This window comes from Macaca nemestrina, chromosome 13 (genome assembly GCF_043159975.1).
Source record: "Macaca nemestrina isolate mMacNem1 chromosome 13, mMacNem.hap1, whole genome shotgun sequence".
NCBI classification, from domain to species: Eukaryota; Metazoa; Chordata; class Mammalia; order Primates; family Cercopithecidae; genus Macaca; species Macaca nemestrina.
The window spans coordinates 62,898,170-62,924,129 of NC_092137.1; the positions used below are offsets into that span (position 1 = coordinate 62,898,170).

At 38.9% G+C, this 25,960-nt stretch overlaps 1 protein-coding gene and 1 long non-coding RNA gene across 2 annotated transcripts in view; one reads left to right on the plus strand and one right to left on the minus strand.

Moving 5' to 3' along the window:
- The window catches only part of LOC105465127 (EH domain binding protein 1), a 406,349-nt gene that overhangs the window by 7,995 nt on the left and 372,394 nt on the right, over positions 1-25,960 (plus strand). The gene's annotated exons all lie outside the window — the stretch shown is intronic.
- On the minus strand, positions 773-25,329 carry LOC105465125 (uncharacterized). The gene is made up of 4 exons (XR_977301.2): positions 25,151-25,329; positions 13,495-13,611; positions 11,494-12,425; positions 773-1,344 (listed from the first exon to the last, which is right to left on the minus strand). It is a non-coding gene; the product is annotated as an uncharacterized lncRNA (long non-coding RNA).

Below are 25,960 nucleotides of genomic sequence, written 5' to 3' on the forward strand. Positions count from 1 at the left end.
TAGTCCTTCCACCTCAGCCTCCCAAAATGCTGAGATTAAAAGTATAAGCCACCCTGCCTGACCTACTTTGTGTTTTTGAGAACTTGACTATTTCAGATATCTCATATAAGCAGAATCACTCAGTATTTGTCTTTTTGTGATTGAGGTATTTTAGTTAGCAAGATGTCCTCAAGGTTCTTCCATGTTATTACATTTGGCAGGATTTCCTTCTTTTTATAGCTGAATAATATTCCATTCTATATATGTACCACATTTCCTTTATCCATTCATCTATTGATGGACATTTAGGTTGCTTCCACCTTTTAGCTACCGTGAATAATGCTGCAATGAACATTGGTGATTGTTTCCTATGCTGTGCAGAATTTTTGAGTTTGATGTTGTTTCTTTTGTAGATTTTTGCTTTTGTTGTCTGTGCTTTCAGTATCATATTCAAGAAATCACTGCCAAATCCAATGCCATGAAGATTTGTCTATGTATTTTCTTCTAGGAGTTTTATAGTTTTGGGCCTTACATTTAACATTTTAATGCATTTTGAGTTAATGTTTTTATATGATGTAAGACAAAGGTCTAGCTTCCTTCTTTTGCATGTAGATATAGTTTTTTCCAGCACCATTTGCTGAAGGAACTATCTTTTCCCACCTTGGCACCTTTGTCAAAGATTATCTGACCATATATGTGAATGTTATTTTTAGGTTTTCTATTCTGTTCCATTGGTCTGTATGTCTATCCTTATGCATGTACCAGACTGTTATGATTACTGTATGTAGGAGATGGGTGGGAGTGGTGGGAGAAGCTATAGGGAAAGGAGCAGGCCTTCTGAAAGGTCTAGAAGGCTCTGCATAGCTCCAGGGGAAAATAAGCTGAAGGTAGCTGTTCTCTTACCCTGAGGTAGAGGGCAAGGACTAGGTACAAGAAAGTGTAGGGGAATGTATCATAAACAGGCTTGTTTACCTATGTTGTCCAGAAACCAAGCTGTGATAATCAGCCATGACCTGTTCCCCAAAAGGGGAGCAATAATGTTAATTACCTGCAGATTGTGTTTGCTCCAGGCTTTCAGCATTGTGTCTGTACCGAATAAAAGCAAGAAGCCCTAGCTGTTCGAGGCTGCTCTCCTCTGCAGCCACTAGAGCTGGTGGCCCCCTAGCTGTTCTTTCACTGCATACCTGTGTCTGAGTACTCCTTTCATCCATTGCTCAACCAGGGTCTATGGGACAGACTGTAGCTTTGTAATATGGTTTGAAATCATGAAATCTGAGACACTCAACTTTGTTTTCCTTATTCAAGATTATTTTGGCTTTTCAAGATCCTTTGAGGTTCCATATGAATTGTAGGATTTTTCTATTTCTGCCAAAAAAAAAAAAAAAAAGTCATTGGGATTTTAAAAGGGATTGCATTTAATCTTGTGAATCTTGTGCATTGTAGATCTCCCATGTTTGTGTAGTACGAATATTTTAACAATATTATCTTCCACTCCATGAACCAAATGTCTCTGTTTATTTGTGTTTTCTTTAATTACTTTCAGCAATGTTTTGCAGCTTTTAGTGTATAAGTCTTTTGCCTACTTTGTTAAGTTTATTCCTATTTTATTTTTTTGATGCTATTATAAATGGGATTGTTTTCTTAATCTCCTTTAAAATTAGTCATTGTTAGTGTATAGAAATACAATTGGTTTTTGTGTGTTTATTTTGTTTCCTATAACTTTGCTGAATTCAATTATTTGTTCTAACAGTTTTTTTTTGTTTTTGTTTTTGGTGAAATCTTCAGGGTTTTTACATACAAGATCATGTTATATGTAACAGATAATTTTACTTCTTCCTTTCCTGTTTGGATGCCTTTTATTTCTTTTTCTTGCTTGATTGCCTCAGCAAGGATTTCAGTACTATGTTGAATGTAAGTGGTAAGAGTGAACATCCTTGTCTTATTCCTTAGAGGAAAAACTTTCAGTTTTTCACCATTTAGCTCTAAAGTTTTAGTGTTTTGGTATCTATGGACATGTATAATAAAAGATTCCCAGTTTATTAGCACCAGTTCCATGAGAGTGAGGACTAGCCACGATCTTAATCAAGGTCATGAGAAAAAATACAAGAGCTGATACACTAGGCAACAGCTCAAATTCAACAAGCTTGTGTTTTACTCCAAGTCAGTCACTAATTTGCAATGTTCCTGTAGGCAAGCTTTTATTCTCCTCCAAGAATCTGTTTTATCTTCTATGAAAAGAAATAATATTGGTAGATAAATTTTACTTCCTAAAGGTCCTATAAGACTATACTAGGCTAAAATTTGTATGTAAATTACGTTATGCTAATTGGTGATAAAAATAACTTTAGCAAAATGTGGGATTACAGTATAATCTTTTTATGGGAAAAGATTATTGAGATCCTCATTTTTATTCTGAAAAAAATTAAACTTCACAAAGATGATAATTTTGAGATTTGCATTTATACTGATCTTTAAAAATCATAATGGCAACTACTAGCTATATATAAATAACGTAACTGTATATTTAAGCACAGTGCTTTGAACAAGTAAGCATGCAAGAAAGTCTGTTGAATACCTGTTAAATAAAAAGATAATTTTTAAATTGTAGGCTTTATTGTATTTTCCTTATATATTATATTACTTTTTCTGTTACTTGTCATCTAAGTATCTAAATCGGGTAAGAATGGATGAGGCTCTGGGTATAATCCTCACTGGGGCACAATTTTTCTTCATCTGTGGACATGTGAAACTAGAAAACAAGTTATCTGCTTCCAATACAACGATGGGCACAGAATGACGATGAAAGATATTCCAGTTCAAAAAGTAAGAAAATGAAAGGAAGAAAAAAAAGGGGTTACTGGTCCCAAGCAATTTTGAAATCCAGCTGGAGAAATTCCACTAAATTTCAAGGTCTGGGAATTTTTCTCAATGGTACAGAACATTTTTTTTAAACTTTAAAAAATCTTTTTTAATGAAAGGCAGCGCATGTTTGCAGCTGTATAATCTTATCAGCCTGTTTCCTGCTTGTATAATTTTTGAAATCTGACCACTTTCTTTCTTTCATACTCTGTTTCTTTTGGTTCAGGTTGACAGTGTTTCTGCCGATATAAAATTCTCAAGAACCTTGTGGATCTCCCATGTATGTCACAGGAAAGAGCCTCATCCACAGATTTTCCTAGATAATCTCATTAGTTTTAGCTTTTGCTAAGCTGTCTGAAAGACAAAGTCTTTAAGCTTCCTGGAAGCTCTCTGGTTTGAGATCTATGATTAATACCCTTAATCTTTTTTTTTTTTTTTTTGAGATGGAGTCTTGCTGTGTTGCCAGGCTGTAGTATAGTGGCATGATTTCGGCTCACTGCAACCTCCGCTTCCTGGGTTCAAGCAATTCTCTTGCCTCAGCCTCTTGAGTAGCTGGGACTGCAGATGTGTGCCACTATGCCTGGCTAATTTTTGTATTTTTAGTAGAGACAGGGTTTTACCATGTTGGCCAGGATAGTCTTGATCTCGTGATCTGTCCGCCTCAGTCTCCCAAAGTGCTGGGATTACAGGCATGAGCCACCACACCTGGCCCTTAATCTTTTAAAATAACATTTTGTGTGAATGAGTACTCTGACCTTTTGATCTTTCTGAGATATTAATACAAGATACTCCAGCCACACCCTTAGCTTTTTCTCTAGCGTACTCCTCCCTGACAGTGAATCTCTTAATTTTCATGTCATTTGTAATCTGGATGGTCTGAGAATTTCCCAAACCATCAAATCCTGGATTCTATTTGTTTAATTATTCTTTCCTCAATTTATTTATTTCCTCTTCATTTCACTATAAGCACAGTAAGAAGAAACCAAGTTGTGCTTCAAAATACTTTACTTGGAAATCACCTCAGCTAAATGTCCAATTTCATTGTTTCTAAGTTCTGATTTCCACATAACTGCAGGACACAATTTCTTAAAGTCCATATTTCTACTAACAGTCTGTTCAAGGCAATATAGACCTTTTAAAAATCATGCTCTTCAGTACTCTTCCAGCTTCCACCAACTGCCTAATTCCAAAGTCACTTCCACATATTTAGTTATTTGTTATAGCAGCACCCAGTTTCAGCTCCCCCAATCTATACTAGTTTTCTATTTTTGCCTTAATAAAGCACCACAAATTCATTGGCTTAGACAACAAGCGTTTGTACTTTTATAGTTCTCTGGGTTAGAAGTTCAACATGGGGTGGCTGGCAGGATGGCCGAATAGGAACAGCTCCAGTCTGCAGCTCCAAGTGAGATCAACGCAGAAGGCAGGTGATATCTGCATTTCCAACTGAGGTACCCAGTTCATCTCACTGGGACTGCTTAGACAGTGGGTGCAGCCCACAGAGGGCGAGCCAAAGCAGGATGGGGCATTGACTCACCCAGGAAGCACAAGGGGTCAGGGAACTCCCTCCCCTAGGCAAGGGAAGCTGTGAGGGACTGTGCCATGAGGAATGGTGCACTCTGGTCCAGATTCTATGCTTTTCCCATGGTCTTTGCCACCCACAGACCAGGAGATTCCCTTGGGTGCCTATGCCACCAGGGCCCTGGGTTTCAAGGACAAAACTGGGCGACCATTTGGGCAGACACTGAGCTAGCTGAGTGTCTGAGGGGAGCAGACACTGAGCTAGCTGAGTGTCTGAGGGGAGCAGACACTGAGCTAGCTAAGTGTCTGAGGAGAACAACCCTGAGACATATAACTCCAGGAGTTTTCTTCATACCCCAGTGGCACCTGGAATGCCAGTGAGAGAGTACCGTTCACTCCCCTAGAAGGGGGCTGAAGCCAGGGGGCCAAGTGGTCTAGCTTAGTGGATCCCAACCCCATGGAGCCCAGCAAGCTAAGATCCACTGGCTTGAAATTCTCGCTGTCAACACAGCAGTTTGAAGTTGACCAGGGATGCTTGCGCTTGGTGTGGGGAGGGGTGTCCGCCATTACTGAGGCTTGAATAGGCAGTTTTCTTCTCACAGTGGAACAAAGCTGCAGGGAAATTCCAACTGGGCAGAGCCCACTACCTCTTAGCAAAGCCACTGTAGCCAGAATGCCTCTCTAGATTCCTCCTTGCTGGGCAGGGCATCTCTGAAAGAAAGGCAGGGGCTTATAGATAAAACTCCCTGGGACAGAGCACATTGGGGAAGGGGTGGCTGTGGATGCAGCTTCTGCAGAATTAAACATTCCTGCCTGCCTGCTGTGAAGAGAGCTGCAGATCTCCCAGCACAGCACTCAAGGTCTGCTAAGGGACAGACTGCCACCTCAAGTGGGTCCCTGAACCCTGTGCCTCCTGACTGGGAGGCACCTCCCAGAGGGATTGACAGACACCTCATACAGGAGAGCTCTGGCTAGCATCTGGTGGGTGTCCCTCTGGGACTAAGCTTCCAGAGGAAGGAACAGGCAGCAAAGTTTGCTGTCCTGCAGCCTCCGCTGGTGATACCCAGGCAAACAGGGTCTGGAGTAGCCCTCCAGCAAGCTCCAGCAGACCTGCAGAAGAGGGGCCTGTTAGAAGGAAAACTAACAAACAGGAATATCATCAACATCAACAAAGAGGACATCCACTCAGAAACCCCATCCGAAGGTCACCAACATCAAAGACCAAAGGTAGATAAATCCATGAAGATGGGGAGAAACCAGCACAAAAAGGCTGAAAATTCCAAAAACCAGAATGTCTGTTCTCCTCCAAAGGATTACAACTCCCCACCAGCAAGGGGACAAAACTGAACGGATAATGAGTTTGAGGAATTGACAGAAGTAGGCTTCAGAAGGTGGGTAATAAACTCCTCCAAGCTAAAGAAGCATGTTCTAAACCAATGCAAGGAAGCTACGAACCTTGAAAAAAGGTTAGAGGAATTGCTAACTAGAATAACCAGTTTAGAGAAGAACATAAATGACCTGATGGAGCTGAAAAACACAGCACGAGAACTTCGTGAAGCATATACAAGTATCAGTAGCCAAATTGATCAAGTGGAAAAAAGGATATCAGAGATTACAGATCAACTTAATGAAATAAAGTGTGAAACCAAGAGTAGAGAAAAAAGAATGAAAAGAAATGAACAAAGCCTCCAAGAAATATGGGACTATGTGAAAAGACCAAACCTACGTCTGACTGGTGTACCTGAAAGTGACAAGGAGAATGGAGTCAAGTTGGAAAATGCTATTCAGGATATTATCCAGGAGAACTTTCCCAACCTAGCAAGGCAGACCAACATTCAAATTCAGGAAATACAGAGAACACCACAAAGATACTCCTTGAGGAGAGCAACCCTGAGACATATAATTGTCAGATTCATGAAGGTTGAAATAAAGGAAAAAAATGTTTAGGGCAGCCAGAGAGAAAGGTCAGGTTACCCACAAAGGGAAGCCCATCAGACTAACAGTGGCTCTCTCAGCAGAAACCCTACAAGCCAGAAGAGAGTGGGGGCCAATATTCAACATTCTTAAAAATTTTCAACCCAGAATTTCATATCCAGCCAAAATAAGCTTCATAAGCGAAGGATAAATGAAATCCTTTACAGACAAGCAAATGCTGAGAGATTTTGTCACCACCAGGTCTGCCTTACAAGAGCTCCTGAAGGAAGCACTAAATATTGAAAGGAACAACCAGTCCCAGCCACTCCAAAAACATACTGAATTGTAAAGATCATCAACACTATGAAGTAACTGCATCAACTAATGGGCAAAATAACCAGCTAGCATCATAATGACAGGGTCAAATTCACACATAACAATATTAACCTTAAATGTAAACAGGTTAAATGCCCCAATTAAAAGACACAGACTGGCAAATTGGATGAAGAGTCAAGACCCATCACCATGCTGTATTCAGTAGACCCATCTCACATGCAAAGATAGGCTCAAAATAAAGGGACAGAAGAATATTTACCAAGCAAATGGAAAGAAAAAAAAAAGCAGGGATTGCAATCCTAATCTCTGATAGAACAGACTTTAAACCAACACAGATCGAAAGAGACAAAGAAGGGCATTACATAAAGGTAAAGGGATCATGCAACAAGAAAAGCTAACTTTCCTAAATATATATGCACCCAATACAGGAGCACCCAGATTCATAAAGCAAGTTCTTAGGGACCAACAAAGAGTCTTAGACTCCCACACAATAATGGTGGGAGACTTTAACACCCCACTGCCAATATTAGATCAACAAGACAGAAAATTAACAAGGATATCAAGGAATTGAACTCAGCTCTGGACCAAGCAGACCTAATAGACATCTACAGAACTTTCCATCCCAAATCAGGAGCATATACATTCTTCTCAGCACCACATCACACTTATTCTAAAATTGACCACATAATTGGAAGTAATACACTCCTCAACAAATGCAAAAGAATGGAAATCATAACAACAGTCTCAGACCACAGTGTAATCAAATTAGAACTCAGGATTATGAAAGTCCTCAAAACTGCCTAACTACATGGAAACTGAACAACTTGCTCTTGAATGACTACAGGGTAAATAACAAAATTAAGGCAGAAATAAATAAGTTATTTGAAACCAATGAGAACAAAGACACAATGTACCAGAATCTCTGGGACACAGCCAAAGCAGTGTTTAGAGAGAACTTTATAGCAATAAGTGCCCACCAGAGAAAGCGGGAAAGATCTAAAATCAACACCCTAACATCACAATTAAAAGAACTAGAGAACCAAGAGCAAACAAATTCAAAAGCTAGCAGAAGACAAGAAATAACTAAGATCGGAGCAGAATTGAAGGAGTTAGAGACATGAAAAACCCTTCAAAAAATCAATGAATCCAGGAACTAGTCTTTTGAAGAGATCAACAAAATAGATAGCTAGCCAGACTAATAAAGAAGAAAAGAGAGAAGAATCAAGTAGACACAATAAAAAATGATAAAGGGGATATCACCACTGATCCCACAGAAATACAAACTACCATCAGAGAGTACTATGAATACCTCTACACAAATAAACCAGAAAATCTAGAAGAAATTGAAACATTCCTGGACACATACACCCTCCCAAGACTAAACCAGGAAGAAGTTGAATACCTGAATAGACCAATAACAAGTTCTGAAATTGAGGCAGTAATTAATAGCCTACCAACCAAAAAAAGCCATGGACCGGATGGATTCACAGCTGAATTCTACTAGAGGTACAAAGAGGAGCTGGTACCATTCTTTCTGAAACTATTCCAAGCAATAGAAAAAGAGGGACTCCTCCCTAACTCATGAGACCAGCATCATTCTGATACCAAGACCTGGAAGAGACACAACAAAAAAAGAAAATTTTAGGCCAATATCCCTGATGACCATCTATACGAAAATCCTCAGTAAAATACTGGCAAACCGAATCCAGCAGCACATCAAAAAGTTTATCTACCAAGATCAAGTCGGCTTCATCCCTGGGATGCAAGGCTGGTTCAACATATGCAAATTAATAAACATAACCCATCACATAAGTAGAACCAATGACAATAACCACATGATTATGTCAATAGATGCAGAAAATGCCTTCGATAAAATTCAACACCCCTTCATGCTAAAAACTCAATAAACTAGGTATTGATGGGACGTATCTCAAAATAATAAGAGCTACTTATGACAAACCCACAGCCAATATCATACTGAATGGGCAAAAGCTGGAAGCATTCCCTTTGAAAACCTGCACAAGACCAGGATGCCCTCTCTCACCACTCCTATTCAACGTAGTATTAGAAGTTCTGGCCAGGGCAATCAGGCAAGAGAAAGAAATAAAGGTATTCAAATAGGAAGCAAGGAAGTCATATTGTCTCTGTTTGCAGATGACACAATTGTATATTTAGAAAACCCCATCATCAGCTGGGCGTGGTGGCTCACACCTGTAATCCCAGCTCTTTGAGACGTTGAGGCAGGTTGATCACGAGGTCAGAAATCGAGACCATCCTGGCTAGCATGGTGAAACCCTGTCTCTACTAAAACTACAAAAAAATTAGCCAGGCGTGGTGGCGGGCACCTGTAGTCCGAGCTACTCGGGAGGCTGAGGCAGGAGAATGGTGTGAACCTGGCAGGCAGAGCTTGCAGTGAGCGGAGATCGCACTACCTCACTCCAGCCTGGGCAACAGAGTGAGACTCTGTCTCAGACCAAACAAAACAAAACAAAAGAAAAACCCAAAACAATAACAACAAAAAACCCATCGTCTCAATCCCAAATCTCCTTAAGCTGATAAGCAACTTCAGCAAAGTCTCAGGATACAAAATCAATGTGCAAAAATCACAGGTATTCCTATACACCACCAATAGACAAACAAGAGAGTCAAATCATGAGTGAACTCCCATTCACAATTGCTACAAAGAGAATAAAATAGCTAGGAATACAACTTACAAGGGATGTGAAGGACCTCTTCAAGGAGAACTACAAACCACTGCTTGGCCAGGCACAGTGGCTCACGCCTGTAATCCCAGCACTTTGGGAAGCCGAGACGGGCGGATCACGAGGTCAGGAAATTGAGACCATCCTGGCTAACATGGTGAAACCCCGTCTCTACTAAAAATACAAAAAAATTAGCTGGACATGGTGTCAGGCGCCTGTAGTCCCAGCTACTGGGGAGGCTGAGGCAGGAGAATGGCATGAACCTGGGAGGCGGAGCTTGCAGTGAGCCAAAATGGCGCCACTGCACTCCAGCCTGGGCAACGGAGCAAGACTCTGTCTCAAAAAACAACAACAACAACAACAACCAAAAAAAACAAAAAACAAACCACTGCTCAAGGAAATAAGAGAGGACACAAACATATGGAAAAACATTCCATGCTCATGGATAGGAAGAATCAATATCGTGAAAATGACCATACTGCCCAAAGTAACTTATAGATTCAATGCTATCGCCATCAAACTGCCATTGACTTTCTTCACATAATTAGAAAAAAACTACTTTAAATTTCACATGGAACCAAAAAAGAGCTCGTATAGCCAAGACAATCCTAAGCAAAAAGAACAAAGCTGGAGCCATCACACTACCTGACTTCAAACTATACTACAAAGCTGCAGTAACCAAAACAGCATGATACTGGAACCAAAACAGATATATAGACCAATGAAACAGAACAGAGACCTCAGAAATAATGCCACACATCTACAACCATCTGATCTTTGACAAACCTGACATAAGTAATTGGGAAAGGATTCCCTAGTTAATAAATGGTGTTGGGAAAAAATGGCTAGCCATATGCAGAAAACTGAAACTGGATCCCTTGAGTTAATATAAAAGTTAACTCAAGATGGATTAGAGACTTAAACATAAGACCTAAAACCATAAAAATGCTAGAAGAAAACCTAGGCAGTACCATTCAGGACATAGTCATAGGCACAGATTTCATGACTAAAACACCAAAAGCAATGACACCAAAAGCCAAAATTGACAAATGGGATCTAATTAAACAAAAGAGCTTCTGCACAGCAAAAGAAACTATCATCAGAGTGAATAGGCAAGCTACAGAATGGGAAAAAAGTTTTGCAATCTATCCATCTGACAAAGGGCTTATATCCAGAATCTGCAAGCAACTTAAATTTACAAGAAAAAAAACCCATCGAAAATGAGAGAAGAATATGAACAGACACTTCTCAAAAGGAGACATTTATGCAACCAACAAACATATGAAAAAAAAACTCATCATCTATGGTCATTAGAGAAATGCAAATCAATATCACAATTAGATACCATCTCGTGCCACTTAGAATGGCAATCATTAAAAAGTCAGGAAACAGCAGATGCTGGAGAGGATGTGGAGAAATAGGAACGCTTTTACACTGTTGGTAGAAATGTTATTAGTTCAACCATTGTGGAAGACAGTGTGGTGATTCCTCAAGGATCTAGAACCAGAAATACCATTTGACCCAGCAATTTCATTACTGGGTATGTACCCAAATAATTATAAATCATTCTACTATAAAAACACATGGACCTGTATGTTTATTGCACCTCTGTTCACAGTAGCAAAAACTTGGAACCAACCCAAATGCCCATCAATGATAGACTGGATAAAGAAAATGTGCCACATACACACCATGGGGAATACTATGCACCCATAAAAAAGGATGAATTCATGTCCTTTGCAGGGACGTGGATGAAGCTGGAAACCATCATTCTCGGCAAACTAAAACAGGAACAGAAAACCAAACACTGCATGTTCTCACTCATAAGTGGGAGTTGATCAGTGAGAACACATGGACACAGGGAGGGGAACATCACACACCAGGGCCTGTCAGGGGTGGGGACTAGGGGAGAGATAGCTTTAGAAGAAATACCTAATGTAGATGACAGGTTGATGGGTGCAGCTAACCACCATGGCACATGTATACCTATGTAACAAACCTGCATGTTCTGTACATGTATCCCAGAACTTAAAGTATAATAATAAAAAAAAGTAATGCTTTTTATGGCAAAAACCACACAAAAAAAGAAGTTCAACATGGGTCTCACTGAGTTAAAATCAAAGCATCTGCAAGCATGTGTTCCTTTTTGGAGGTTCTAGGGGAGAATCCATTTTCTGCTTACCTAGGTTGTTGGTAGAATTCAGTTCTTTGCATTTGTATGACTAGGGTCTCCAATTTCTTGTTGTCTGTAAGTTGAGGGTTTTTCCAAGCTTCTAGAGGCTGGTGCATCTCTTGGCTCATGGCCCTCTTGCTGTATCTTCAGAGCTTGCAATGGCAGATTTTCAGGTCACATTCCTCTGATTCTCTGATTTCTTATATGTAAAGATGCCATAGTCACTCATTTCCACATGTTCAATGATCTCATCATTTTTCTTTCTTTTTAATCCATCGGGAACTTTGAAGCCTGTTTTTAAATTTTTCAAATGGTTGGACTTGGGAGTGCGCGTGTGTGTGTGTATGTGTATGTGTGCGTATGTGTGTGTTTTAATTGCAATACGGTCAGAGAATGTATCACATGGTTTCAACTTTGAGAATTTTATTGAGATTGTCTTTGTAGCCTAATATATGATCAGTTTTTATAAAAGTTTCATAGATATTTGAAAAAACTATATACTTTCTGTTTATTGGCTATGAAGTTTTATATATATATATGAGATTTCGTTTTTGAACTATGTTAATCAAATTCTCTGTGTCTTCATTTATTTTCATTGGTTTAGTCTGTCCATTTTTGAGAGAGATGTAGTAAAGTGTGCCTTCTATTTTAGATTGTGAATTATGCTACCATTTTCTGAGAAAGAAGAAACACTATATAGACCTAAATTGTGTTCTATTTAACCAATGTTTCTGAATTGAAATATAACTAGTGAAATCCGGAGAAATTTATTTATGTAGGATCACAGAAGCATCCTATGAGGTTTCTGCCGTTTTCTCCTTTGGCATGGAATGCAATCAGTTGCACCAACCCACTGACTCCCAAGAACTAAGTTTGTTCTTCTTTATTTCTCATCAGTTTTCCTAATCATGGAGTACTTGTTGCTTCCAGAGGTCTACAGCCTAGAAATTTGGAAAGAATAATGGCAATTCAGGAAACTGGTTAATTATTCTGAGAGTAATGTGGAATTCTATTGCCAATTTAGTCCCCAAATCCCAAGTGAGGAAAGGTTAAAGACAGAAAAGCTTCCAGGGGTTATATCTCTACTGTGCTTGCCAACTTTAATATGGAATAGACTTTCTATGGACTTGCATCTTGAGTTTGGACAGTAGTTCAGTACTGACCTGATTAATTTTCTAAGTTTGTTGGTTAATTTTTGTTTTAATTTTAAATCTTTTAGCTTAGTCGAGTGACCACCACCATAAAGAACTATGGAATATAATGTAATTTCTTAATGTGAATTAATATCTCAACTGCCACCTTTAAAAAACTAAATTTTTAAAAAATCACATAATCCTTTTCCTAAATGTAGAGCACTCTACCTTCTTATGTAAAGATGTATTCTGAAGACCTAATGAGGGTACACCCACAAAGAATAGCTCCCATTTTCTTTTAAAGAAAAAAAATCCTATAAAATTTATGGGTTTCCATTATAAAAGTATTTTTTCTTAACTTAATCTTAAGGACCTTAAGTGTCCTATAGTTAAATATGCTTAGTTTGGAGAGTTAAGAAAATGTAAAACCTATTTTAAGAACCACACTTTGCTAACTGACTTTTTAGGGAAGCAAATTCAACAGAGTTCTATGTGATAATAGGCCAGTGAAGATTTACTGTCTTAGTTATTTCAAGGGCCGAACCTGTTGGTTTTCTGTGCCTTACTAAGCTAGTTACTCTGCTGAACTTTGAATTAAAATAAAAACCATCAGCAGCACAAAAGGAAAGCTGCTGCAATATCCTCTTATCAGAAAAAAGAGACAAGGCATAAAATCTTCAGCCTTAGGAACAAATAGTAAATCATTTATGCAAGAGAGATTTGGGAGAGGAAATGCGGCATCAGGACAAATAAATAAAATACTGACAGTGCAGTATTCAAATGAATTTAGCTAGCATTTAACCAAAGAGTGAAAATAGCCTGGTTTTAGCTTCAGGCTGGTTGAAGAGCACAAACTTATTAGGCTGCATACACTGACCTGCAGACAGAATTTTTCTGCCACTTCACATTTCACAGACTTTTCCAAGAAAAGCAATGTCAAATTTTAGATGCCTCAAGATTGTGGTTCAAGATTGTGGTGATACACATTTCTTCACTGGAAGATATAAAAAAGGTTGCAGTAAAAGTTCACTGTAAACAGTGAGATTTATCCGTCCATGTCCTTTCTTGTCAGCTGCTCATTAGTAGTCGAGCTGTAAAATACCTTGTCTTTCTTTTCCTTTTCTGAACTAGAATCCTGGAGACCCCACAAAAGCTCAAGTCCAAACTTTCAATTTTCCCTGACTAATTAATAAGCCTGAAAAGTGCCCCTGACCTTGCTGGCTGGAAGTGGTCTTTCTCTCCTGCTTTTGAATTTTTGTCCAATTAGTACCTATGCATTTACCCACATAATCACGTGCTGGCTTGTGATTTTTCTTCTACTGTTTTTGAAAACAATTCTTTACTTCTGTTATGAACTCTTAATATCTATATTTAACCATTCATACTCATTTGTAAATTTCTTGAAGTCATAGTCCACGTATTATTTGATTAAGAAGGGAAGGAAGGGGATTGCAAAGGTGTTTACCTCTACCTGCATTAGGGCTCTCAGCTACCACAAATCCATGATGCCAAAAAACTACATTCTTTTTAAAATGACAATGTATAGCCAGGCTGTATGGGACAGCATGGTCATTATCATGATTACTACTATCTTGGAGATAACCACCAGTGGTCTAGCAGTCATGTCCTGTCAAATACACCTTGTTGGGGAAGCTAAGGGAGAGTAAATAAAAAAGGATAAGGCAAAGGTCAGTAAGGTAGAGTAGAGGGGCTCAAAGCCTCAAGCAGAGTCCAGGGGATGGGAAGCAGGGCCAGGGAATAGCTAGTCAAGTGAACAAATAAGAAGTGAGCCTAGGGAACATCAAAGATAAGAATGAGGACAGGGTCAGCTCCCTGCACAGTGATGCATAACTGGACCAACTTAGATGAAAGAACTAGGGACAAAGCAGACATATCCGACCAACAAAAGCTAGTTCAAGGCTTCAAACAAACGGTTTCTTCCTATCTACAGAACTTTTATGCTTTAGTTGAGAATAAAATCTGTTCCAGAACATATGGGTCTCTCAGTTCAGGTACCATTTAGGCTACTAAGAAAGGTCCCTTTTGCTCTTTCTATTCTTTCTGTACTTTCTGGCATCTTTGTACTTCCTTGGGTCCCTGGAATGGTCCAAACTTGTTCCCATCAACTTCATCTTTCACAACATGTCATTTATTTATATGCTCAACCTTATTTGAATGCTTCTTCCTGTCTCCTCCACATTCAGGCTGCCAACATGAATTCCCTACTGCGGAGAACTACATTCTTGGGCACTAGTGTGTTGCACTGTAAGGTTCCCAGCTTTTGGTTGTCTTAGCCTGTGTTTGCAACATCAGTGCCTGGAGTGGCTATAAAGCCCTATTCACAGAAGATGCCTTGTCAGACTCCTACACTGACTTCTATTATTCCAATCCTTTGGGCTATGTTAAAGAGCTTTATCTGTTCCTCCCACTTTCTCTAGTGTTAGCTGTGTGCCCATTTCTCCTGGCTTGTTTATTTAAGTAGAGTGTACCTGTTTGGTCTGTTTGAACAGGAATTATGAAGTCCTGTTGATGGTAGCTTACAGGGTTACTTGGGGCCTGTACAGACTTACTATTTCTCAGATTATTTATACAATTTATTTGTCTACATTCTCTTACCTCTGTATCTCTAAAATCCATCTTAATGCAATAAAGCCCTTAGTCCCAAACCAATTTTTTCTAATACATGTTTCCCCTAAAGCCCCAATACCTTCATTCCTTTGTTCTGATTTATTGCTGCTGCCTAACCACAGCTACGAGGCAAAAATAATAATAATAATAATAAAAATTTAAAACCCTAGTAACAAGCACATCAGGATTAACATACTAGGTCTATGTTAAACCACCCAACAATGAACTAACTTATCTTTAATTTGCTAGCTTGATTCTGATATAAATTCTGAGTGAAAAGTAAAAGGTTGTGTAGATTAATAATATTAAAGTTGCAAAACAAACCTCTGAAAAATAGGAAATGTTAAGCAAAGAGAGCTGTGCCATCTTTAATTCATTGCCATGTTTCTAGGCAGTTCCTTGCATGCAGGAGGCAGACTCATGACTGTGTTTTAAAAAAGGACATGCAGTACCAAAACCATCAGTGCAAGGTATAAATCCTCACAGCATACTACTTCAAACTTTAGGGCCTAACTCACATGTATTCTGTGTGACATTGCTCTAAAAAACATTTTATTGTGACCTTTAATTAAGTATCACCTGCTTCTGTAAGTTCTACACAGATAGGTCTACCATTCTAGAGACAAAAATCACAAGTCAAGTGCTAAATAAGTCCCCAAGTGGCCTGAGGAAGGTATTCCCTGACATCCGTAGTATTCAAACTGCAGCCAGGGATCGAGTTCTGTGGAGTTGAGGAATCTAAATCAATAATCTTAGAATGAAAAGGTCATCTCTGTCAATTGACTTGGGCTTTCTCCAGTCTTTTAGTATTCAGCAAAACCTTTTTTATTTAACCTGATTAGAAAGGTCAGCCCAAATCTACGAGAAGGAACTAAGACAAATAAACAACTTCTAGATAGTGAAAGTGATTTATTGGTTTCCAATATGAACTCCAATTCAAGTTCTCAGTACTACCAGATTTGGTTTCTGTTCCTCCTACTGGAACTGACAAGAAAGAGTGAAATTGGTAGGTTAATTCTACAAACACCAGAAAATTCTTATAAACAACTTAGGTAATAATTAGCTCAAACATTCTTCCTTCAATATTTACATCTGCAGGTCTCAACAGGACACACTGATATGTTGCAAGCAACTTCATACCAATCGTAGTGGAAGTATGAAAGTTTGCAGGTGATTGACTTTTAACAATAAATCTGAGAAGGTTTAAGGTTATCACAATAATATCACAGTCACACATTTGCATTTCCATGTGCTTCTTAAGAGAAAAGGCAGGGGTGGGTTACAGAGATGGAGTCAGGAAATGCACATAGGTCTGTGTTGCTCATGCCAACACTGTTCTTGTATTGTCACAGAAAAAAAAAAAGAGAAGGAGAGAACTGCCTTACATCGTCAATTTTCTTAAAACCTTTTATCATATGAAGGTAGAACTAAACCTTGCTCACTCAACTTTCTAATTTTAGGCAATGATTGGAATTAAGTTTTACTTACTGTCTAACCTTCATATAGCAAGGAATGTGGACCTTGGAGACTTATTCACCGCTAAGGTTTTATGAGTATTGTGGTGAAATGAGGCATGGCAGGGAAAAATAGTATAATCTGGACAAACGGTGGCATTCCTGGAAAACCCCAAAGGGTGGCACCATCTTGGTGAGGTCACCTCAGGCCAGTCTTGCAGACTGAGAAACTCACCATTGCTAGGGCTCTAACTCTTTTCAGACTGAGATAACCGACTTGAGCTGCTGTCCAAACTGTCAAGAAGTTGCTGTATAATGTTATTCACTTACAGATGTTATTCACTTAAAATGGAGGATACTTCTTTCCAAGTACTAAAGCTGCTTCTTTCCTGACCTCATAATACCCGGAGAATTGAATTTATGATTGTAAGGCTGGATGGGAAACACAGAGTCAGAGAAAAAAGTGGAGAATGGTCTTAAGAATATCCTCCAGGCCATGAGGAGGTATATAGAATTATCCTTGGCCCACAAGAGAGAATACTTCTTCAGTTACCAGACTGAGTGAGTTCCCAGAGGCTGAGTACACTCCCTCTGAAAAGTGCCGGAGAAACATTGCCAATTTGTAACACTTAGGGTCTCCTTTTTTGTGCTCTGAGCTTCCTGAGTCTCTTCCATTCAAACAATTGGTTCAATTTCAGGAAATTACTGTAACAGTTAGGGTTCTGTGGTTGTGTATAATAGAAAGTGACTTCAGCTAACTTGAGCACAAAAGTGGAATTTATTGGAAGAAACTCAGAACTATAACAAAATTCAGTGAAAAGCTAAAGTCCCAGATCTGTAAAAGAATCCATGGAGCTGCTCTGAGGATGCTTGCTACTTGGTAGGGGGAAGCAGACACTTAAATAAGAAGAAGTATGAGGCAGGTGAGTGCAATGGCCCATGCCTATAATCCCAACACTCCCGGAGGCTGCTGTGGGAGGGTCACTTGAGACCAGGAGTTTGAGACAAGTCTGGGCAACATATTGAAACCTTATCTCTAGAAAATTTTTAAAAATTAGCTGGGTGTGGTGGTGGACCTATGATTGTACCACTGGACTCCAGCACTCCAGCCTGGGTGACAGAACAAGACCTCATCTCTTTAAAAAAAAAAAAAAAAAAAAATCAATGAAATGTGGTATTATTACTGTAGAAATATGCTAAAAATAAAAGGAATTACAAAGGAGGGATTGGTCAATTGTCCCTGGTAAGGGGTAGGGATAAGTTTCAAGGTAAAGAAAGGCTTCATAGTGGAGGTAATATTTGAATCAACTCTTAAAAGTAGACTACTTTTGGCTGGGCGCGGTGGCTCACGCCTGTAATCCCAACACTTTGGGAAGCCAAGGTTGGTGGATCACAAGGTCAAGAGATCGAGATCATCCTGGCCAACATGGTGAAATCCTGTCTCTACTAAAAAATACAAAAGTTAGCTGGGCATGGTGACATGTGCCTGTAGTCCCAGCTACTCGGGAGGCTGAGGTAGGAGAATTGCTTGAACCTGGGAGGCGGAGGTTGCAGTGAGCCGAGATTGTGCCACCTCCCTCCAGCCTGGTGACAGAGCAAGACTCCATCTCAAAAAAAAAAAAAGTAGATTACTTTTAAGTAATCTTATGAGTAGAGTTGATGTTTGCTTGATGGCGAAAGAAAGAAAAGGTATTCAAGGCACAAAGACACAGAGTTGTGAACGAGTATGGCATATTCAAAAATATGAATGTCATTCTATATACCTTCAATGTGGCTTGGTGATGTGGAGTTTCATAAGAAAAATGAGACTGGAGAGGGAGCAGAAGACTGACCGATCACAAAGAACCATGTAGCAATAAACTGTGGTTGTAGAAGAGCAGTATCAGATCCAAAAAATCAGTTTTATATATAAAACTTCTACAGACAAGAAACTTAAAAAAAAGTACTCATAGGGATTATTTTTCGAAGTTCAACAGTTTTCTTCCTTCTTCACTCTGACAACTGATTCCCTCTTCACCAACCTTCCTGTTCCCCATACACACAAATCTACAATCGTCTATGGTATTTCATGCCCATAGTTGTTTTTAAAATCTTAGAATAAGGCCAGCCTTACAAAGTAATCTCATCGAGACTGGTCAGACTTCATCTCTTTGAGAACCATTCTCTGAAAATCCTACCCTGGTAGTAGAAGATTGTGACAGTAATAAATTGAGCAATTTCCAGTAGATAATTTCCCTTGGTAAGAAAAAATATTAAACCTGCTTCTCTAATCCGTACTTGGCCTTCAGATATGTTCAAACTAGTTCTTCCAGCTGGAGCTACAGAGGGTAATTCATAGAGCCAAAACCGAGTCTCAGACTATTCTGGACTCTTTTTCCATCATCCTCATGGATATGGTAATGTAACGTGTGGCACATCCAGACACAAATAAAACTTGGGAAGGAAGAATTCTGAAGGATTTTGTCCATTCTGGGCACAAGAATCTTGACCATAATACTCAGTGTGCATTCAGCTCAGGTACCTATGAAATTTTAAAGAGTCTTTTAATTTTGGAATTTATGAAGACAACCAATGGATTTGTTGCGAACAACTAAGTCCTCTTTCTGAAATGAGAATTGAATACTTAAATATTTTCTCACATATAGTTGAATGTAGTAAAGGGTGTTTTGTATTTAATATATTATTTATTGTATATTCCGTAGTCTTTGACCTTTCCTTACTGACTAAGGAACTAGAGAAAGCCCCTAATTAGTATGGCCTAAGAACTGTTCTTGTTCTTTCAGGTTTTAGAAATCCTCTTGTCCCAGCTCTCTGTGCTAGGATTCTACTTCTCTTTTTCAGGCCTTCAGTTCTTTTTATTTTTTCTCTTTTATAAAAAGAGACAGGGTCCTGCTGTATTGCCCAGGCTGGTCTGAAACTCTTGGCCTGGAGGGATCCTCCTGCCTCAGCTTCCCAAAGTACGGGGATTACAGGGATGAGCCACTGTGCCCAGCCCAGGATTTTAGTTCCAATGGCAGGTTTATAGGTTTTGTTTATGGGTTCTTCAAAGTGCAGTCTTTAAGTTTTTGCTGGTTGTTTTCTACAGAAGGCTTTGCTTTCTTTCAAAATGCTCTGCAAAATGCCAGCTGCCTGCTTTATTGATTGGCAGGAATGGTTACATGTTGCAGCAGCTTTCTTTCTATCTGTCTCTCTAACCTGAATGTTCTGGGGTCACATTGTGTCTGTACCAGTTGTGTTCTGTGATACAGAAAATAGGGAGCAGGAGGACTGACTGTGTTTTGACACCACTGATGTCCCTATTTCCCTTTTTCACATTGCCTCCCTTTCCCCAATAAGTAGCAGCTCATAATATTTTGCCCAATAGGATATAACATTAGTATCTCTGCTAATAGAGAAAGTAAATAAAACCAAACACTACTTTCAATTTTGTACATGATTACAATTAAAATCTCTAATAAGGACGGAATTTTTAAGAAGACCATATGATTGTTTGTAAATTTCGATTCTCCACACTATTTCAGATCCTTATTACCATAGTGCTTTTCAACTGTGGCAGATGGCATTTTTCCAAGCATGGCTGCAACAATATCTCCCATCCCACATGTTCTTCTGTAATGTGGCTTTGCTACCTGCCATCAAGAGGTGGTTATTTCTCCACCCCCCTTGAACCTGGAAGGCCCCATGGTTTATTTGACAATAGAATACAATGGAAGTTGTGGTGTACAAGTTCTGTGCATAGCCATGAATTGGCCTGGCAGTTTCAATTCCTGTCTCTTAGAAGACAGCTACTGTGTAAGAAATGTGACTACTCAGAAATCACCATGCTGTGAGAATCACAAACCACACTAAAAGGCCCTGGAGGATGAGGTGCCACATGGAGACAGAAAGAATCCAAGGATTACTGAAGTCCTGGACAAGGGAATGAAGGGGCCATCTTGGACATCCAGCCCAACAGAGTCTTCAGATGGCATCATGACTGTTATTGCATGAAAGACCCCAAGCAAGAACTTCCTGGCTAGTCCTAGTCAACCCACAGGACCAAGAGAGATAATAAAGTGTTGTTTTTAGCCACTAAGTTCTGGGGTGATGTGTTAAGCAGCAATTAATGGCTGGAACATAGCCCATGTTGATTGCAGTGGAGTCTAAGGGGAATCCTTCTTCCCAAAGTTTAAATGGAGTAGCTCTGTTTTTAATCTATTTCACATTTTGGTGTTCCTCATAAGAAATTATTTATAAAAAAGTAGCTCCATGTCTCAAAAAGTTTGGCTATCACTCCATAGATAATTGAGAGTTGGCTAAGTAAATATAGGCCACCCTTGCATACCATAAAAAGCATATTGTGACAGCAAATATTTCCTGACTAGATTCCTTCAGACAAATATATTTAGGCCATTCTAAATGGATGTATATTTTTATGTGATTTCTAAAGCCCTTATCAAAGGATTCCAATCCCAATTTCTAACACTCCTCACCATTGGGAAATCCTTTTGCAGAGACTCATAGACTCTTGACTGTGATCTACTCCAACCCCTGCCCTTGTTTGAATTCAAAAAAAGAAGCTCATGGTATCTCTCTTAGTGATCTGGACTGTAGCTCTTGGAAGAGAGCAAAAACTGCTTTCCTTGGTGTCATTGTCTTGAGTTAGGCACAAGATGATGAGAAAATGTGTCTTAATATTATTTTAATTGGAAATAACTTCTTGTAAAATTGTACATCCTATGGCCCTGAGCTTTGCCTAAAGCATTTGAAGTGCCCTTGCCAATCAAAACCATTTTTACTTCAACACTTAACAACGCTATATGTAGAAAGATTTCCTTAAAGGCTTTCAGCATGCTCAGCTAAGAGCAGTGTTTTTAGTCTTGCTACACTAGTGTGCTGGTTCCTTTTATCATTCAGACCATCTGTGATGAAGTCTATTTTGTTAACTCAGAAAACCTCAATTTCTGTAAGACTTTAAAATGAGGCATTAACATATTTTTATGGATTGTGCTACCATTATGGTTTTGGAGACTTCTCATTTCTGTTATTAAAAAGAAAAATCCTGCCATCTAAGCTTCTCATAAGAAACTATTTTTACATTCATAATCTTTAAAGATGCTTATGGAAAGAAGTGCTTTGAACTCTTTCAGTAAGATTTTAGTTCAGTCTAAAGCTTAACAATAATGTAATTTGAGTGAGGGTGGCTGATCCCCACCTGTCAGTGATGCTTCAGGAAGATACATAAATCACAGCCAGAATCTCAGCTGAAACCAGTTTAAAAATTCATGCGGATAACAGTCATTCCTGTGTGATCTGGTTTCTTAACACCTTATTACACCCTGTATACTGGCATTTTAGGCCTGGAATGTGCCTTAAAAATTATCTTATTACACCCCTTTCTGCTATAGATGAGTAAACTGAGGTCACAGATTGTGACTGGAAAGCATACTTTCTTTCCACTATCCCTTTGCTGGTCAAAGTGCACTTGGACCAGTAGCACCACCTGGGAGCTTGTGAGAAATGCAGGGTCTCGACCATCCCACCAGAGCAATTGCATCAGAATCTCCATTTTTATAAGGTCTCTACATGATTCCTATATGTACATTCATGTTTGCGAAGCCCTGCTTGATACCACATCTGTTTCCCAAAAGCAGTGCAAGGCTCTGTAATTCCATTGATCCAGATTCAAAATCCAAATTTTCTACTTTCTAACTAAGTGAACAAATTACATAACCTCTCTGGTCCTGCTTCCTCGGTTGTTAAATATGGGTATTAATAGCTACTCTGAAAGGTCATCAAGGGTTTAAATGAAATAGTCTTTAAATAGTTCCTATTCAAGTGTCTGAGGATAGACTGCTTAATAAATGGAAACTGCTACTATTGCTGCTACTATGGCTACAACTATCGCTACTTGCTACTATTGCTGCTGCTGCTGCTGCTCCTGCTGCTATTACTACTTCTACTGCTACTACCGCTATTGCTACTAGTACTACTGCTGCTACTACCATGGCTGTTTGTATCATTGCTGCTACTGCTGCTGCTGCTTCTGCTTCTATCACTAATTCTACTGCTATTACTGCTAATAGCTGCTGCTGCCACCACTATAGTTATTAATATCTCAAAAAGGGAAAGTAACCTTTCAGACATTGACAAGTGTCCAAAGTGAAACGGAAGCCCAGGTCTCTTGACTGTTACTCCACTGCAGCTTTCCCTGTACCTCCTAATTTCCTGTCTGCTTTAAGTATAGCTAAATACTAGAGCCAACATTCTTGTTTAAGGCCTTTTCAATCCTTGGAGTAAAATGTAGAAGAAGTAGACAGCTTTTTAAAGATTTCTATTTAAACCTCCTGGAATAGTAAAGTCAATTTGCTCAATTCTGTGTCTTCTCAAACTATTATAGCTTCAGTGGGTCTGAGTTTCTTCTAGGTGGCAGCTTCTTTTCCTTTAACTATGGAATACTGCCTTTCTCTAATTTTGCTTCTGGCTTCCAAAATATTTTCCACAGAAAGTTTTACTGGATCTGATAGTACATTTGTTTTCTTAGAAAACAGGATATATGTTAAACTGAGGTGATCTGCGAATTTATCTTTGTCCTTTCAGTACTCAGCCCTATGCTTAGATGTACTCACCTTTCCTTGCTGATATGACCCCATTTTGAATAATTGTAAAGGGGGAAACACCCTCATTGTATAAAAATAGAATTTTGACATTTTGCAAACTGAAATAGATGTTGATTTTCTTTGCGGTCCCAGAATGACTTCTAGTCCTTGTTTGTAGAACTGAATGTATGTGACTCAGTTGGAAAACAATGGCTAAAATGTTAACCTCTTAGCTCCAAGTAGACTAGATTCCAAAAAGTTATAGATCCTCTGGGTAGTGGAATAGCATATTTGTTTGGAATGCACCCAAATATCCTAACAAGATTTGTGAAAGCATTTTGCAACCATTGACACCTAGCCACAAAATGTTTTCACATACTCAACTAGGGATGTGTAAACAGAAGAACAGGATTGTATAGTAGAGCCAGTTTCAGGCAGCCCCACAACAGAAGGTAACGCATTTCTACACTTTGTAAGAAATGGCCTGGCCTAATACGAATGGACACCATGAAAATTGTGCATCTGAGCACATGAGTGGGCTCTTCAGTACCAATGGAGATCTAGGATGAAATGGAAAGCCCTGGAACAAGCTGTGGTAGAAATGATACGACCCAACCTGTTACAGAGGTGAAAAAGTGCTGGGCTTTCCATCCCCAGGAGGCTGAGACTCCTTGGCTACTGCTAGAGAGAGTACAGCGATGGGTATCTCAGCATGGGGCGGCATCTTATGCTTGCTCAGTTCAGCAAGCACTGTGCCTTGTGCTTTTAGTGAATACTTAAGCATTTGAAGAGATCCAAATGAATCAGAAGATCCAGTGTATATTTCTCAAAGCCCTCCCCCTTGCTCACTTACAAATTAGCTAAATTTACAAACAAGCTGTGTCATCAACTCAAGGAGACTTGCACAACTCCAAGTGAGTTACAAGTCTTAGATGTAAATAAGAAGTTTAACATTTTCTGAGTGGGAATATAGATATAGAAATATACTATGCTGTCCTGAATTCCAAAGGTGGCATTTCCCACTATCAAAAAAGGTTTAAATTATTTTAAAAATAATTTAAAATTATTTATTTATTTATTTTTAAGTACTTACATGATACCAAACACTATTTTAAGCACTTTACAAATATTAATTCACTTAATACTCACAATCATCTTTACTAGGAAGGTACTACTCTTGTCATCATTTTATAGAGGGGAAATAAAGTCATAGAGAGTTTAAGTAACTTGCCCAAAATTACACAGCTAATAAATGGCAGGATTGGAACTCAAGCAGTTTGGCTCTCAAGTCTATGCTATCACTTACTATGCTACCTTATGAGGTTATTATTTTGGAGGTTTCTTTATACTTAACTGGTAGATAAAATTTTTAGCTTGCAAGACTAATGAAACCATGATGGTGAATTCAACAGTTGAATGTGCTAATTATTGGAGATCTGCATCTATAATATATAAGCTATAGGCTGTATTTTCAATTTCACAGTCTTTATTAGCTAACTTTTTCAGTTTGTAAGATTATGATAGCTTTTCCTTTTAGGATCATGTGTTATTGTAAACTACAAATATAAAAAGCAAGCAGGGCATTATTTTAAAAAAACATCCTAAAGTTACAATCCAAGGGACCGGGTACAAACACCCAGAACCTGCTAGAGATTTGTAAGAAATCATTTAAAAGAGACTGGAAATACATTATTTGCCTGTTGAACACCTCAGTGCTTCCTTTCCATGCTGCTATTTGCATGAAAATTTGTCACTTAGGTCAGGGCTTATTATAGGTTGGAAAAGTTTCCAATAGCCAAACACAAACCCAGGAATCAGTCCCCCAAATATACACAAAGGAAAACACACACACACACACACATACACAACCTACCTAATCTATAGCCAGAGTGCTTCTGGGCCATGGAACCACCCCATTGTGCCTTGGCCACTCCATCACAGACACCAGAGAGTTGCCAGTGTGGCAGGGACCCAATTGTGAGGGCTGGTTTCAATACCCAGCAGCTGTTCACTTCAGAAAAAGCAGGATGGCAGCCCACTTCTGAATGAGCATTTTTCTCTCGGCTTTGACCTGACCTGAATATTGTTTCTCATTGAATTTCCTTTTATTTACTTCTTTTTAGATATCAACTTTCCTTGAACTTTTCCTGTCATTTGTGTTGCAGTTGGCAGAACTACAGAATTTCTCCCTTCTGCAGAAAATGTGTTTTTTTTTTTCTTTAACAATTTCTAAGGTTTTTCCTGTGTTGTCTTTATCTCCCCACTTCCATATTTTACACACACACCTGTGCTTTATCACATGAAGACCCAGGACAAATTCATCAGGTTTGTTTACTCCAAGAAGTGTGAAGGCCCCAGGTAGCCCCCAAAAAAATCCCTCCATGACTCACCTGACAGCAGAAATTTGCCCTGTGAAACTTTGGAGCTGGAGTAGAAAATATGACCCTTTACTCTCTTCATTTTGGCCATGGTCATAGAATCTGTGTTTAATCCTAAACACATTCTCAATTCACAGTTGATTCATAACCTGCTTTTTTCTTCTCTTTGTTTACATGTTGGCAAAACATAAGGAATGTAAAAATATAAAAACTATTATGAATTATGACCTTTTCTCACAAGGATTGTAGAAAAACTGTTCTTGATGCAAAAAGGAACTGCACTATATTTAAGGTGAATTTATCCC